Source organism: Ostrea edulis, chromosome 10 (genome assembly GCF_947568905.1).
Source record: "Ostrea edulis chromosome 10, xbOstEdul1.1, whole genome shotgun sequence".
NCBI lineage: Eukaryota > Metazoa > Mollusca > Bivalvia > Ostreida > Ostreidae > Ostrea > Ostrea edulis.
The window spans coordinates 43,620,399-43,636,261 of NC_079173.1; the positions used below are offsets into that span (position 1 = coordinate 43,620,399).

Sequence of the window (15,863 nt, forward strand, 5' to 3'; positions counted from 1 at the left end):
TGCCCCACCTGGAAAGGAACGACACTTCTTGGTCTCTGAAACATCTCTGGTCAAATTGTTGCAGGATTGTGGAGACTGTGGTCAGGTGTGCGAGACATCTGTTCAGTACAGCAGAGGAACGGTGGTAGGAATTGTTTATGTTTGCCCAAATGGACATTCTTCACAGTGGGAGAGCCAGAGATGTCATCATGGGATGCCATGGTCTAATCGCCTCTAGCGGGATCAGTTGTCTTCAGTGGTCTTAATGCGTCAAAGTGTCTTCGCTTCCTACGACACCTGAGAATGCCAACAACATCTACTTCCACGTTCAACAGGATTCAATTAGCATATATAGTCCCTGCAGTCCTGTTCACTTGGGATTTCCACCAAGCAGAGCTCTTGGACAGGTATCGGGGTAGGATCCTAACTCTGGGCGGTGATGCGAGATGTGACTCTCCAGGCTTCTCGGCTAAGTTTGGATCCTACACACTGATGGACTTAGAGAGTGGAAAAGTGGTTGATTTCCAATTAGTTGAGGTACACAGACATAGCATTTATATCATATGTACATGTAACAGTAAAATGAAACTAAAGTAAAACTAAATGAAAATACAGAAAAATTATATCTTGTAAAGGTATTTGTTTCATACAATTGTATGTAATTAGGTAGTTGCTTTTATTATCCTAAATTACAATTTACAGAGTAACGAAGTTGCTGGATCAACCCATATGAAGTTGGAGGGATTGAAGAGCGGTGTCAGTCGATTGGACGAGGCTGGGATCAATGTGCAGACCCTTGTGACAGACAGGCATGGAATGGTAAAAAAAGTACATGCGGACTCAACAAGAGGACAAAAAACACTATTTTGATGTTAGTCATTTAGCTAAAGGTAATATTGAGAAGAAAAAAATCATATAAATAATTAAGATCGGTTGGACAAATATGAAATAACTAATATCACATTTCAATAAATTTTAAAAGACGTGGAGGTGATATGGGGGGGGGGGGGTGGCATTTGTGTTGAAAACTGGAGTGGAAAGCCAAAGTGCCATTTGATTTTCAGATTAGTATTTCGCATTATAGATAAATTAAGTAATTTTTGGTAAATATTATACAGGTTTTTCAAAGAAGCTGGAAGCTGTTGCGAAGAAGAAGGACTGTAGGGACCTCATTCGACTCTGGATGAAGAGTTCTGTCAACCATTACTACTGGGTGGCAGCCTCCAGTGGAGATGATGGAGTTGAGAAGGAAAGGAAGTGGTCTTCCTTGGTGGAACATATCACCAACAAGCATGATAACTGTCATCATGGGGTGTTATCTGAGAACCGACAGTGGATTAGAGAAGGTAAATCTTAATAAAATTTCCTTGTTTTACTTTATTAATAAATTGATAGTAAGGACATAATTCATCGTTCAAAAGAATTATATGCTTGACATGTAAAGTACTAAAACATCATTGACCATGACCAGTCACAGAGAGGATACTGATATTTGTACATGTATGCATATTGATACTGGCTAAGTCCAACTTAATAAAAATTTACAGGTTCCAGGGCCCATAAGCTCTTCAAAGAAGTTGTGGAGAGTAAGTTCCTTCTGAAGGACATTGGGAAATTATCTCCCCTACATCAAACATAAGCTTAGAGGTGTTTCACAGTGTTGTTAACAGCTTTGCACGTAAGACGACACATTTTTTCTACCCAGCAATGATGGCCAGGTAATTTTCATCTTATAAGATTTATTAAACAATAACAATCTAAGTTAAGATTTTTTTTAAATTTGATACATTGCAAATATAATTACTACATTATATACAGGTATGTATATTGTTTCTTTTTTGTGGGGGGTGTGTGTTTTTTTTACTATATATATATATATATATATATATATATATATATACATATATATATATATATATATATATATATATATTATTTGGAAGCATACAATTTTGGTTGGGATAAAATATCATAGGATATTCCCACTTATTCCTCACCTATGGTCCCAAGAGCCTATTGGATTGGATGTATTTCTTTTTTAATTACATACGTATACACACACACATACATACATACATATACACACACGTACATATATATATATATATATATATATATATATATATATATATATATATATATATATATGTATATATATATATATATAAACGTATACATATATATACAAACACATACATATATTTAAATCATACACTACATTACTTTTAAGAAAATTAATATATAAGACACATACATATACATATAGATATACATTCATATACATAAATTCGATATTTATAATAATATAACAAATATATATAAATATGGTAGAGATATTTTTTCAATAAGCCATGCTGCCTGTGGGTAACAGCCTTAAACACACAATGTCCATATTTTCCCCTTCAGGCAGCTCCACTGAAGGACAGACTCTTTCAGATAGTCTGACTATTTTTTATTATTATCATCACAAAGTCATAGAAATATCATAAAACCATTTATAATTGAAGTTGAAATTCAATGTTTTATAAGTCTCATATTGGTACATTAAGTTTGTTTTTACAAAATAGGAAATGTCATTAATATTTTCTTCTTCATTTTCATATCTTAACTTCATCTTTATTTTATATATGTAATAAGCTGTATATGATAATAAATAATTTATTGAAGTGGTAATTTTATTTTCTTCGTGAAAAATCCTAATGCAACATGTTTCCATTTTTAATTAAATTTCAAATGATTTTCTAATTTCTTCCATATTAATTGTACGTTTCTACACTCAAAGATTAAATGTTTTGTGTCTTCGAGTGTTTGGCAATACGGGCTTGATTGGATACATTCTTATTCCATTTGTGAACAGATTTATCATTATTAAGTAGATTTTGTAAGAGTTTGTTATTAAATTCTGCTAATTGCTTGTCTTTGATTTTAGTGATTTTTGACTGATAAATATTTGTTTTATGTTCTTCAAAATTTAAATTGAAGCTTTTTGCCCAAAATCTCTCACAGTAGGGTTTAATAAAGATTTTGTTGATAAATATATCATATATTGTTTTGCTATTTATCAAGTTTAGGGGTATTCTTCTCTTGGTTTCTGATAAAATGTTACTGTGTTTTCTTATGTTTATATAGACTCCTTTTGAAGTATCGTGATATTTTTGAACAGGTTTAATAACCTTTTTTCAGTGTGTTATATTCGCAAATCCAGTTAGACTTGTTGACAAGAATATTAGAAAAATAATTGATATCATGAAAATTTCCGTTTTCATCAAACAGGTCTTTAATGTATAAAATTCCACTTTTTATCCAATCTGTAAAAAAGAAGTTTACCATTAAATCGAGTCAAATTGTTTAATCATATAGTTTGCGACAATACTTCAACGTCAGTCATCTCTTTTATTTTATGTGTTTTATGTTTGCATTCATTCAATGTACTGAGTACTTCGCAGTAAAATATTGGTAATGATTTGAAAATTTGCTTTATTTCATCAGTACTGGTTGTATTTGTCATTATGAGATATTCGGGTGTAATGAATCTTTTAAGAATACACGAATTAAAGAAAGATGTTAAAGATGATTTTTTTTCATTGAAAATTCTTGTTACCCAAGCAGCCTTGAGTGCTTTTAATTTACAGTCAATATCAACAATACCTATTCCTCCTTCATCTTGTTTTCCAATTAAAGTATATCTTTTTATCCTTTCTCTTTTGCCCCATAGGAAATTGAAGATTGTTTTCTTTATTTTTTTATGGATTCTTTTCTTGGATATTGCAATATAGTTGCACTATAGTATGATTGTGTTAATGCTAAAGTATTTATTACGGTACATTTTACATATAAGGTTAATTTTCTTGTATTCCACATTGTAAGTCTTTTTTCTAGTTTATTAATTTTTTCCGTCCAGTTTTTATTGAACCATTGATTAGCATCATGACCTATATATATCCCTAAGCAATTAACAGGTGCATTTGTGATATTTATGTCATATAATTTATCATATCTGTTTTTCAAAGGACCAACTAGTATTCCTTCAGATTTATTTTTATTGAGTTACATTCCTGATACCTGACCAAAGTGTTCATTATTATAATGACTTTTTCAATAGATCTGATATCCTGTAAAAAAGATGATGTGTCGTCTGCATGTTGAAGTATTTTTATTTCATTAGGCATAAGGCCATTACTAAAGCCTTTAACTTCAGGTGAATTGTGAATTTTTTTCGACATTATTTCTACGATAAATAAAAAAAAAGCAATGCTGAGATTGGACATCCTTGTCGAATGCCTTTGGTCATTTTACAGGTCCTACACTTCCATCCATTATTTTTTATGCGATATACAGGATTTGTATATAAATTTTTTATCCATTTTATGAATTGCTTTCCAAAATTAAATTTATTAAGGGTGTTGAACATGAAGTTCCATTCTACAGAATCGAAAGCTTTTCGAAAATCAAGAAGTAAAATTGCTCCTTCTTTTTGTTTTGTTTCACAGTATTCAAATATATCAAGTAAAAGTCGTGCATTTTCACCGATATATCTACCTTTAATGTATGCGGATTGGTCTTTACTTATTAGTTTATCTATATTTTTTTGTAATCTTATAGCGAAATTTGTGCTAAAATTTTATAATCACAATTTGTAAGACTAATTGGTGTATAATTTCGAAGATCATTTTTCTCTCCCTTTTTATGCATCAGAGAAATAATTGATAATTTTTGAAAAAAAGCCATTTCCTCTTTTTTCAAATGTTGTATTTAGTGATTTATAAAAGTAATTTTTTAATGTCATTCCAAAACATTTTATAGAATTCGATAGGTATTCCATCAGATCCGGGGGATTTGTTGTTTTTCATCTGTTTTATAGCTTGTGCACATTCGGAAACCGTTGGAAGATTATCACATATATCTTTTTCTTGATTGGTTAGTTGAGGACATTCACAATCCTCTAAATAATTTTTTATATTTTCATTTGGGACATGATGTGTTGAATACAAGTTTTCATAAAAATTGCAAAGTGAATTCATTATATCTTCAGTTTTATTTATCATTTTATTATCTTCTTTAATTTCGTGTATTGTATTGGCAGATTGGTTTTTTTTTCTTTCTAGTCTTAAAAAGTAGGATGTGTTCCTTTCTCCATTTTCTGTCCAATTTGCTTTTGATCTAATAAATGCACCTTTAGTTGTTTTCAAATAGATTTCATCTAATTCGACTTCAAGCGATTTTTTTTCTATTCGTATCTATTAAATGATGCGGTGACAGTTCAATTTTTTCTATTTCCTTTTCTAACACTGTAATTCTTTATTTTCTATTTAGGCTTTTTTGTTTTGAAAAAATTACCGAAAATTCTTTGATAATAGATTTCACCTTTTCCCATCTTGTTTGACTATCAATTATATTTTCTAAATCTTCTTGTTTATCTTTTAACAGTTGTTTTAACTCGGTAGTGTAGTTTATATCTGTTAATAGTGAGGTATTTATTTTCCAAAAATCTTTACCCCTGTTTTCTTTATTCATTAAGGTATTCCATGTATAATGAAAGGATAATGGACAATTTTGAAGGATTTAGATCAACATAAAACGTTATTGTTAAATAATGATGAAAGAGAAGCAGATGAAATTCACATGACTGGTAAATGATTAGAAGCTGACCTTTTTGCACTTAAGACTTATTGGAAGAGTTGTCTGCCCTTTGTAAAAATAAGAAAAATCTAATTTTCTAAAAATGTGTGTGGTCAATGATTAATTTAATTTCATATTTTCATAAAAAGAAAGTGTATGTAACTTTCTACCAAGATATTAGTATGAATATATAATTTCTTTTTAAAATATTGTAATAAAAGATGCTTTTCCCATATACTTCAATGTTAAATTCTAGGTGAAATATATCAAGCAGTAAACAAAATTTTGAAAATCCCTACCGTGGGTTATTTTTATTTGATGAACCCTTCAAAATGATACTATGATTACAAACATTCCACCATCCATTTATTAGATATGAAATATGGTCATTATACATTGAATACCTTAAAAGGTTTAATCTAATTGATAAATGATCTGAGCTTCTATTACCTTGCGTATTTGGAGGTTTTCTAAGAAAGACATTTGACATATCTAACTCAAAATTTTCAGACATGAATATAAAGTCTATTCTACTTTAAGGTATTCCATTTCCGTCACACCACGTGAATCCTTCTCTTTCTTTATGTTTCATTTTCCATGTATCGACTAAGTTTAAATATGAAAGCAGATCTTCTAAATGTTTTGAGCTTTTATCTTTATATGTTGATTGTGATTGATGTCTATCCTGTTTATTAAGAATCGTATTAAAATATCCTGGAAGTATAGTATTGTATTCACTCATTGCTAGCTTAAAAATCCACGTTTTTAATTTTTTGAAAAATTCTATTCTACTTTTATCATCATTGGGTGCATAAACATTTACGAGTGTGATAATTAGATCATTGACTTTAATATTAATCAAAAGTTTACGACCATTAACAGATCTGTGTATATTTATGATGTCAAAATTAAGCTTTTTATGAAAAAGAATGGATACTCCTCTGCTATGATCAGAGTCAGTATTAGAGTGTATGGATGTACCAAACCATCTTGAGTCATACTTAAAATTATTTTTTTTCGCAAAAATTTGTTTCTTGTAGAAAAATCACATCAATATTATTATCATTAAACCATTGATATAATGTATTTCTTTTCTCATAACCATTTAAACCCCTTACATTCAGGGTGATACACTTCAAATGTTCCATAGCGAAAATAGCAGACAAAATATCGTGTCAGGTATAAACAAACATGAGAGACTGTTATAATAATTATTTGACTGAAGCCGGGCGAGGTAACCCAGATTTGGATTTGTTTTTCGATTTTTTCTTAACTTCTGTGGCTACCCGTCCAAGTATCTGTCCTAGTACATTTTTTCCAGGCCAGGTTGAGGTTTTTGTGTGCATGGATTGATCATAGTTTAGGCCTGTAGCCCAAAAATCATTGTAGGTGGTTTCTGCGAAAATGATATTTTTGGTAGAGTTTTCAAGAACATTTCGGAAATTCTCAACTTGTTCCGATTTTTTCGAAATAATCTCCTCCATGATCTGAACCCGTGATGAAATCCAACTATCCGATGTAGTGACAAAGTTGCCAATTCTTTTCGCTTCGAGTGCCGACTTAGCTGCTCGGATTTTATCGGCAGCCATGATATCGCCGGATCTTATAACTTTTACACACTGGAAGGCCTGTTCTGCAGAATTGAATTTTTCACCAAATACAGATATTTCACACGGGTAGAAATTTGAAAGAGCATCGTTTTCGCCTTGGAATAGGATATAGTTATTGGGGCATTTTTTAGCATGAGCAGAGCATTGTTCATCACCCGGGGGGTGCCCCGGTTGAAGGCAAACTTTGCATTTAGTATATTCCGTGCATTCATTGGTGGGGTGGTCAGAACTCCAACAAATTCGGCATTTTCGTTTGGTTTTTTTTTGGCTGACCGTAATGATAAATGCGGCACTGTATCTCAGCGCAGGAGCTCGTGCAGGGGAGAAATTTGTTATCTGGAAAGGGTTCTAAATAAATGTATCTGTTGCCATTTAACACACCAGTCATCTTTTTTGTCACCGGATTTCTTATTTTTTCATACTGTAGGTATGTATATTGTTCATTATTCCACAATTTTAACACAGAATGAGTGTGGTAGCTCTACATTTCAATGAGAATGGTCAGCGTCACCAGGCCGTGACCAGAGCTGGGGATCCCCAATGGCAGCTAAGCTTTCCAAAAGGGGGAATGTGCCGTTGAAAAGCCACACAGTACTCCAGTGACTTATGGTAAGACTACAGAGTTCATATACTATTTTTGAAATGTAAACTTGTACGCACAAATAGTTGTCAAAAGTTTATTTTAAAACAAATAACAAAACGAACTGCCTAGAATAAACATGCTTGTGGAGTGAATTGCACACAAAATTAAACTTGTTGTCACTTCACAGACTACGTGGACGAATTGCGGATCAGCCTCGTTAAACGGCGCTTGCAGATCCCCTCATGCCCAGCCGCTTCATCAGATGGGAAGGCCATCCTTGGATATCAGCCACCATCCCTCACATCAGCATACACTGCAGCTAACAAGGACCAGCTGGTCACCACAAGACGAACAAGATTTGGGAGGCAACAGTAACCAACAGATCGAGGACACTGCAATCTGCCGTAACTCTCCAAGGTAAACTCCTGTCGAATCATGGAGACCACACATACTGGAAGAATATACTATATGTATATATACAAGCATTATAATATTAAAACAAAAGGAGCATTAAAAATAAATACACGTTTGCAGTAAATTGCATAAAAAAATTTCAGAGACTATCTTACTATTTGGATAAGCCGTGTTAAACGGCACATACAACTTCCCTGACATGTGCTGCACTTAACCAGGTATATTTACATTTTGTAATAAAATGTCTCAAGTTCATGTATTCTTTTACACAAACTTGAAATGAGGCATTATTTCAATATATGTAGGCGTCTGTATGTTAATCTGAATACTGCACGGAATTAGAATCAAATCCAGACCTGTTGTGCACAATAAAATTAATTTGGTGATGGTTCTGTTCAATTTCTCACTGGTTGTAACATAGTTAAAAAGTGATGGACGTTATCTTGCGCTTGAAACCGTCCGTAAATCGCAAATTCATATGGGGGTGGGGTGTGTGGTTGGTATGGAACTGAGGTACTTTGCTTCATTTAATTACTTTAATAATACAAGAAATGTAATCTTTTGAAATTAAAACATATGAAATTAATGCGTTAAATCTATGACGATAAAAATATGGACTATATACTGACCAAAAAGTGTTCAACCGGCGATCTCGCTTTCCTCGCTGCTTTCCTGTGTATGTACATCGGGATTTGGACGCATTGGTGGTTCAAACATATAAGGCTGTACGTTGATGTTTTCGGGATGTCATCGATGTCGATATATTCGTTATTCATCGTGATAAAGTACCGCTTTTTCACTGTTTCTATATAGAATCAGCTGTTCGAAAGGGCGCATATGACGTCACGGTACCACGTGATACCCCTGCCTAATTAACTAGAGATCTATCGGTCGGACGGGTACAATTAAAGCCAATCTACGGGTAATAATCATAATTTTTTCAGTAAAAGCTCTAGCGGAGTTAATAATTATAGGTAAAATGCTCATACTTAGATACTTTTTAAAAACATGCGATATGTCCTTTAACAACTGATATTTTGTGACACAGCGCCGCGCCGCAAACGTAAACTTGGAAAATGCCATCAACAACTTGTATCGTACCAGAATGCTCCGGGAAAGGCGACCACATTATGCCTAAAGATTCTGTAAGGTGTAGGCAATGGATGCATGCTATTCGAAGAGAGGGACGGAGTTCAAGCAATGGATAGCCCCGAGCGAGTACAGCTACATTTGCAGACGTAATTTTACAGACGATGATTATGTATCTCTGACAACATATGGTAATTAAAATACTTAACTGCAATGATTAACAAACCATAAATAAACACTTAAAATAATCTTTTATGAAATCGTAATATAATTGTGGAGACTGGCAAAGAGAGTGCATAATTTCCAACTAAATAAATTATTTCGAATTTTCTCCGTCTGATGCAATATATTACTATTAGTCACAGCAGGATCTGAGATGTACGTACAAGATATATAATATAATGACCATATATATATTTGTTGAAGTTTAAATGATCGGAATTCTTCGGTGAATGAATGGTATACATGGGCATAGAATTATGGGGAGCCCCCCCCCCCCATTTTTATCAACAACAATCATTAATATCTGTAATCTATTTATGGGTGACTGCATCCTCCACCACTTTTTTATAGTAGTAGTAAATGGTAAGAATGTAAAGGTCAAAGTTATGAATTAGTAAACAATTATCAATTAATTAAATTTTATCTTTGGACAGGTACCCCTTCTTTACAAAGAAAGCTGATGAAAAATACCATAGGAAGCCAATTTAATTGGACCAAACCAACCCCTGCAGCAAGTGAAAGAAAAGCAAGGTATGGGAAGAGATCATCAGCTAAAACTCTAGTGTTTACAGATGGTAATAACAATGTGTCTTCTACTTGCTTGTGTGATGATGCAATAGCTGAGGTGATAGAGATAGAGGAAGACGCCAAAGAACAAGTTGATAGTGCCATGACTATTGGATACCAACTTCCATTTACTACTGCAACAGGCAGTACACAAACTCCAAGTAAACCAAAATTTGACATTGATGACTTTGTATCTGATGATGCTGGCATTCACTTTTACACTGGACTGGACTTACATGAAATTTAAACTTGTATTGAACACTCTTGGACCGGCAGCATGTTGTTTTAAAAATATTTATCATAATGTCTGCAACATTAGTGTTGAAAACCAGTTTGTTTCTGGTATTGATGAAGCTTCGTAGAGGAACAACAAATTTTGAACTGTCCAGAATGTTCAACATTTCTGAAAGTATTGTGACAGAGGCTAGGAGTTCGTTTTAAGAAATAGAAGCAATGTAAACAAACGGTGTTTTGGTAATTGAATAAAAATATAAGAATAGAACAGCATTTTGAGCTGTTCATGCTCAATATGAACGGATTTGAATTTGAGACAAATTCTCTGGAAATCGCTAGCGCAATTCACATAATTTGCCTCAAATCCAAATCCATTCATATTGACCATGAACAGCTCAAAAGGGCTTTTCTTTTCTTAATTAACCTGCGTTCCTCAACTGAAATTTGACTAATCAGAGACAAGGATTCAATAAAATTAAACTATCCAAAGATGGAGCTGATGTGGAATATTCTGTGGCGTAATTAGTTTCGAGTTCACATATAATATACAAATCAACATATGGATGAAAATGAACACTGTTAATTGATAAAACGTCGTCGATATGTCGAGTTGTGGAACACAGCAAGACATTTTTTTCTTCAAGTCTAATAGTCGTTTTTGAATAAATTCTGCCTCATAAGAATATAAAGTGTCAAGTTGGTAAATAATATATATTTTGAAATCCCATAAAATACTATATTGTCTAAACTTTAGTTTTAGTTTAGTCAGTTATACATTTGATTACGTACAGTATATTCATCTGTATATATGTGTTTTTTCCTTTTGATTTCTTTTGTTCGGGGTCCCCCCACTGTTATTTACTTGGCTCCAAGCAACTTCAATTCTATCGAATACATGTGCATGCAACCCATTTTATCACGAATTTACTCTGAAATACTGTGTGTGCTTTAAACATTTCAACCCAAATCGTAATGTCTTTTAACTTATCCTGCATATCTTTAAATGTAAGAGGCCTAAACTCACCAAGTAAAAGAAAAAACATTGGTTACATTTTTTAAAGAGAATTTTCAAGGCCACTTTGTTAATTTACAAGAAACACACTCAGCTGCACAAGATGAATCAAAATGGATAAAGGAATGGAACTCGGATATCATATTTAATCATGGAGAATCAAATAGTAAAGGTGTAGCAATTTTATTTCCACATAATGTTGAGTGTAAGATATCAAAACATACATGTGTCAACGCTGGTAGATTTCTACAAGTTTTTGTACAATTAGATAAAACAGAATTTATTTTATCAAATGTGTATGCACCAACTAAGGATAACCCATCAGAACAGAATGAATTTTTAAACAACATCTTAAAGCACTTAGAAGAAGAGAGTTCTCAGAATCTGATTCTAGGTGGCGACTTCAATATTACATTGAACCCAAATTTGGATTAGAAAGGGGGTGTATTGAAGGAAAATCTAAATATAGAGACAATCTTATATCTTCAATAAAGGATTTAAACCTTGTAGATATATGGCGAGAACAAAATCCAAATGGTATGGTATTTACATTTAGTCGGTATAGCAGAATTGCCAACATGTATACCGAAATGGGAAAATATTTTTGATTAAAAATTAACACAGCAAGAGTTAGAGAGTATTTACAAGTTACCTTTCACAATATCAATGGAAACATCATTACAATCTTTTCAATATAAATTAATTTACATATTTTTAGCACACAACAAATTACTGTATGCAATGAAAATTAAAACATCACCTTCTTGTATATTATGTGGAAATTTAGATACAATAGAACATAGGTTTTACTTTTGTGAATATCTTGGTACTTATTGGAAGCATTTCCAAACTTGGTGGAATAGATTAAACATTACTTATATAAATGATATCTCTTATCAAGACATAATATTTGGATTTTATGAAGAAAGGTGTGAAAGTCTGAATTATTGTATACTGCTTTATAAATATTATATACAGTTTGTGTTTAATTCAGATACAGGGTACAGTGGTCCTTCTTTATATATATATTTGCAATTTTGAGAAGAAAACTGTTTGTTAAAAAATCAATTTATTGTGGCAAAAGAAATCTTGATTATTATAGCCAAGTATGGAAAACGATAGGAGATAAAATAATTTCAATGTAAGATGTATCTTCCTTAAATGAATTAGCTATACATATTTCATGTACTAATCTCTCTTTATCTTCAAAGTAATTGTACAATATTGCTATTAATTTTCACACAGTGTTTAACATGTTTGTTGAAATATTGAAGTTGCATGTAACATCCTGTTTATATGATAATATATGTCCAAAAAGAGCCAATAAAATAATAATAATACTATATTGTAAGATTTTAGGATGCATGATTAAAGTGTCGTAGTGACATTATGTGATTCACTGAACTCGGTAGAGCAATACAAGTTGTTACAGATTTAACAAGAGGTCCATGGGTCACATATCTCACTTGTGGTCCGGCCATTGTGATTTTTGCAAGAATTTTTATTGCTAGTAATCTTCATTCCCAAGAAAAATGTTGACCTTATACTGTGGCCCGAACCAAGCCTTAAATTATCATAACAGAACTGTGAATGAATTCACATAACACGAATATGCCTCAACGTCAATATGACTAATACAGCTTTGCTGATCTGGTTACGACAAAGTTCATACATCGTGGTGTGTAATAAAATCTTGCCATAAGAAATATATATATATATATATATATATATATATATATATATATATATATATATATATATATACAAAATATGAAAGCTCTATCTTAAATAGTTCAGGAACTCTTGATTAGGTAAGGCTTTTAATGAGAAGGTCAAGGTCATGAGATGAAATGCAATTGTATCTCAAAAACCTACATATGTATATACAAGCTTAAAAAGCTCTACTTTGAATAACTCCCACGATATTTAAAAGATTACATTTTCTTGCAAGTAGGTAAAACTATAAGGTCACAAGGGCAAAGGTGATAGTGTAAAATAAAAGGTATTACTATATGGAATCAATAAAAAGAATATAAAGATCTATCTTAAATGAATGAGGTCTTATGTTTAAAAGTACAAGTAGACACAACTCAAAGGCCATAAGTTCAAACTTTCACGGAATAACAAGATTTTGCCATAAAGAATCGGTATAGAATACTCAACCATAAATAGTTCAGGAGATATTGAATAGGTCGTTTGTTTTAAAAAGTAGGTCAAGGGCAAATGTCAATTGATCAAAAAACATTGTCTTCAATGTCTTGCCATACAGAATCTATATATGAAATATAAAAGCCCTTACTTGAATAGTTCCAGATATATTTAAAACGTTTTATTTTTTAAAAGGAGGTAAAATTTCGAATTCAAGGTCACAAATTCAAAAAGCCTTGAGATGAAATGAAAGGTCTTGCTTTATGAAGTATACATACAAAATATGAAAGATCTACCTTAAATAGTTATGGAAATGTCTAATAGGTCAATTTTCATCAAAGGTACGTCGCACTTCCACTTCAAGGTCAAAATATTACACAAAAGATCACACACCATAACATTACATAAAAAGGCCTTGCTGTAAATAATGCATTTACAGAATATGAAAGCCCTAGCTTAATAGTTCAAAGGATATTTTAACGATGTTTCCTTATATATCAACATATGCAAAACTTTGATCCTCTATGGTGGTTCAATCTTACATGTACCTCTGGGGATCATGATTTGAACACACTTGAATCTACACTATGCCAGAAAGCTTTCATGTAAATTTCCACATTTCTGACCCTTTAATCGTTAATAAGAAATGTTTCATCTGACCCCACCATATTTTTGCCTTTTCGTGATTATCTTCACTTTTAAAGAGCCCCCCCCCCCCCCCCCAACATGACCCTTCACTTGAAGAAACCTGAATTCACCTCACCGAAGGATGGATTGTACCAAGTTTGATTGAAATTGGCCCAATGGTTCTGGAGATGATTCTCCTATATATCGCCATCTAAAACTTCAATCCCCAATTGTGGCCCCACCTTACCCTTGGTTGTTATGATCTGAACAAACTTGAATCTACTCTATGTCAGACAGTTTTTATGTAAATTTCCTCTTTTCAGGCCCAATGGTTCTTGGGAAGGTACTTCTAATATTCCCCTATGTATTCGCTTGTAAAAGTTTGATCCCCTGTAGTCGCCGCGTCGTATTCCCAGCGGCCATGATTTTAACAAACTTTAATTTGTACTATGTCAGAAAGCTTTAATGTAAATTTCAACTTTTTTGGGCCAGTGGTTTTAAAGGAGAATGTGGTTGAAATTAGCCAGCACTTATGGAGAGGTCTAAAATATCAAAAGTTTACGGATGGACAGAGAGACAGATGAGCTAATAAAGCTATGTGAACACAAACACATATAACTTGTTGATGTTTATTGTCTTGGTTTATTTGTCAAATAAGTTATAAGTAGACCACACGGAGATTTTAGTGCAAACTTTGACACTTGCAGAAGAAAATGATGAGTAATTTTATTCCAATAAATAATTTAGCCTTGTATCACAGATATAGTATACTTAGCTAATATTTTCAAAACAACAACGAAGTGGTGTGCCTTTATAGGCTGCCAAATGCCCTAAGTTTACATGGTTTACTGAATTTGTTTCTCCTATCATTGTTTTTTATTAGGAATTTTTCTTGGGTAGTGGGGATTTGTAGATAGATAATGCCTCAAACATGCTACGAAAACTGTTGAAAGTAGTGCGGAGTTCTGTGACTATAAACTAGATTAAATTGAACAGGTGAGAATAGACACAATGTTTTACTTTGGATTTACATGGGATGTTTTCATATTTATCAAAGCATATGTATTATCAGTGCACCTACATGTATCTTTGACAATAAATTGTGTAGACATATTGACTATATTACTATATATAGTATGGTAGACACATGATACCCAGGTGACCGTGAAAGTCCATGGGCCTCTTGTTCAATCTTCATTTGAAATCTCACCAATTTATTCCATGAATCTTGATTTCCCTTTACCAAAAGATGCATATTCTTATTCCTGGTTTGACTAGAACGGTGATGAATTTCATAAATCCCATTAGACTTTAGGTGTAAAGCTTCCAGTCCATTGTATCTTTTAAACTACTAAAATTATTCAACATCTAGCACATACTTTGTACAGATTTTCCAACAATGTAGCATAACCTTCAACCGTGTTTAAAGACACTTTTAAACAGAGATTATTATAACATTTCTGTTCTCTAACAAATCCGATTTTAATTGAATTGGAATTTCATAATTTTGGCGCAGGCCTCGAGCTTAAACTATCTACTCAGTTTCTGTGCTAGACATTCACTTGAGTTTGAGATTACTATACAAGGTTGTACTACTCACAGATAGCTGTAAATCATCTAATAAGCTCTCATGTAACGCGGCAGTAATTGTAAGATATTTAAACGATGCGCAAATAAATTAAACAATACCAATATCAGACGGACCTGTGCAGAACTCATAAATTCACCATTTCATTTCAATGAATAATCAATATTAATC

At 32.5% G+C, this 15,863-nt stretch overlaps 1 pseudogene; it reads left to right on the forward strand.

Moving 5' to 3' along the window:
- The first annotated feature begins 282 nt into the window (after nucleotides 1–282).
- On the forward strand, nucleotides 283–8,166 carry LOC130050718 (uncharacterized; annotated as a pseudogene).
- The last annotated feature ends 7,697 nt before the right edge of the window (nucleotides 8,167–15,863 follow it).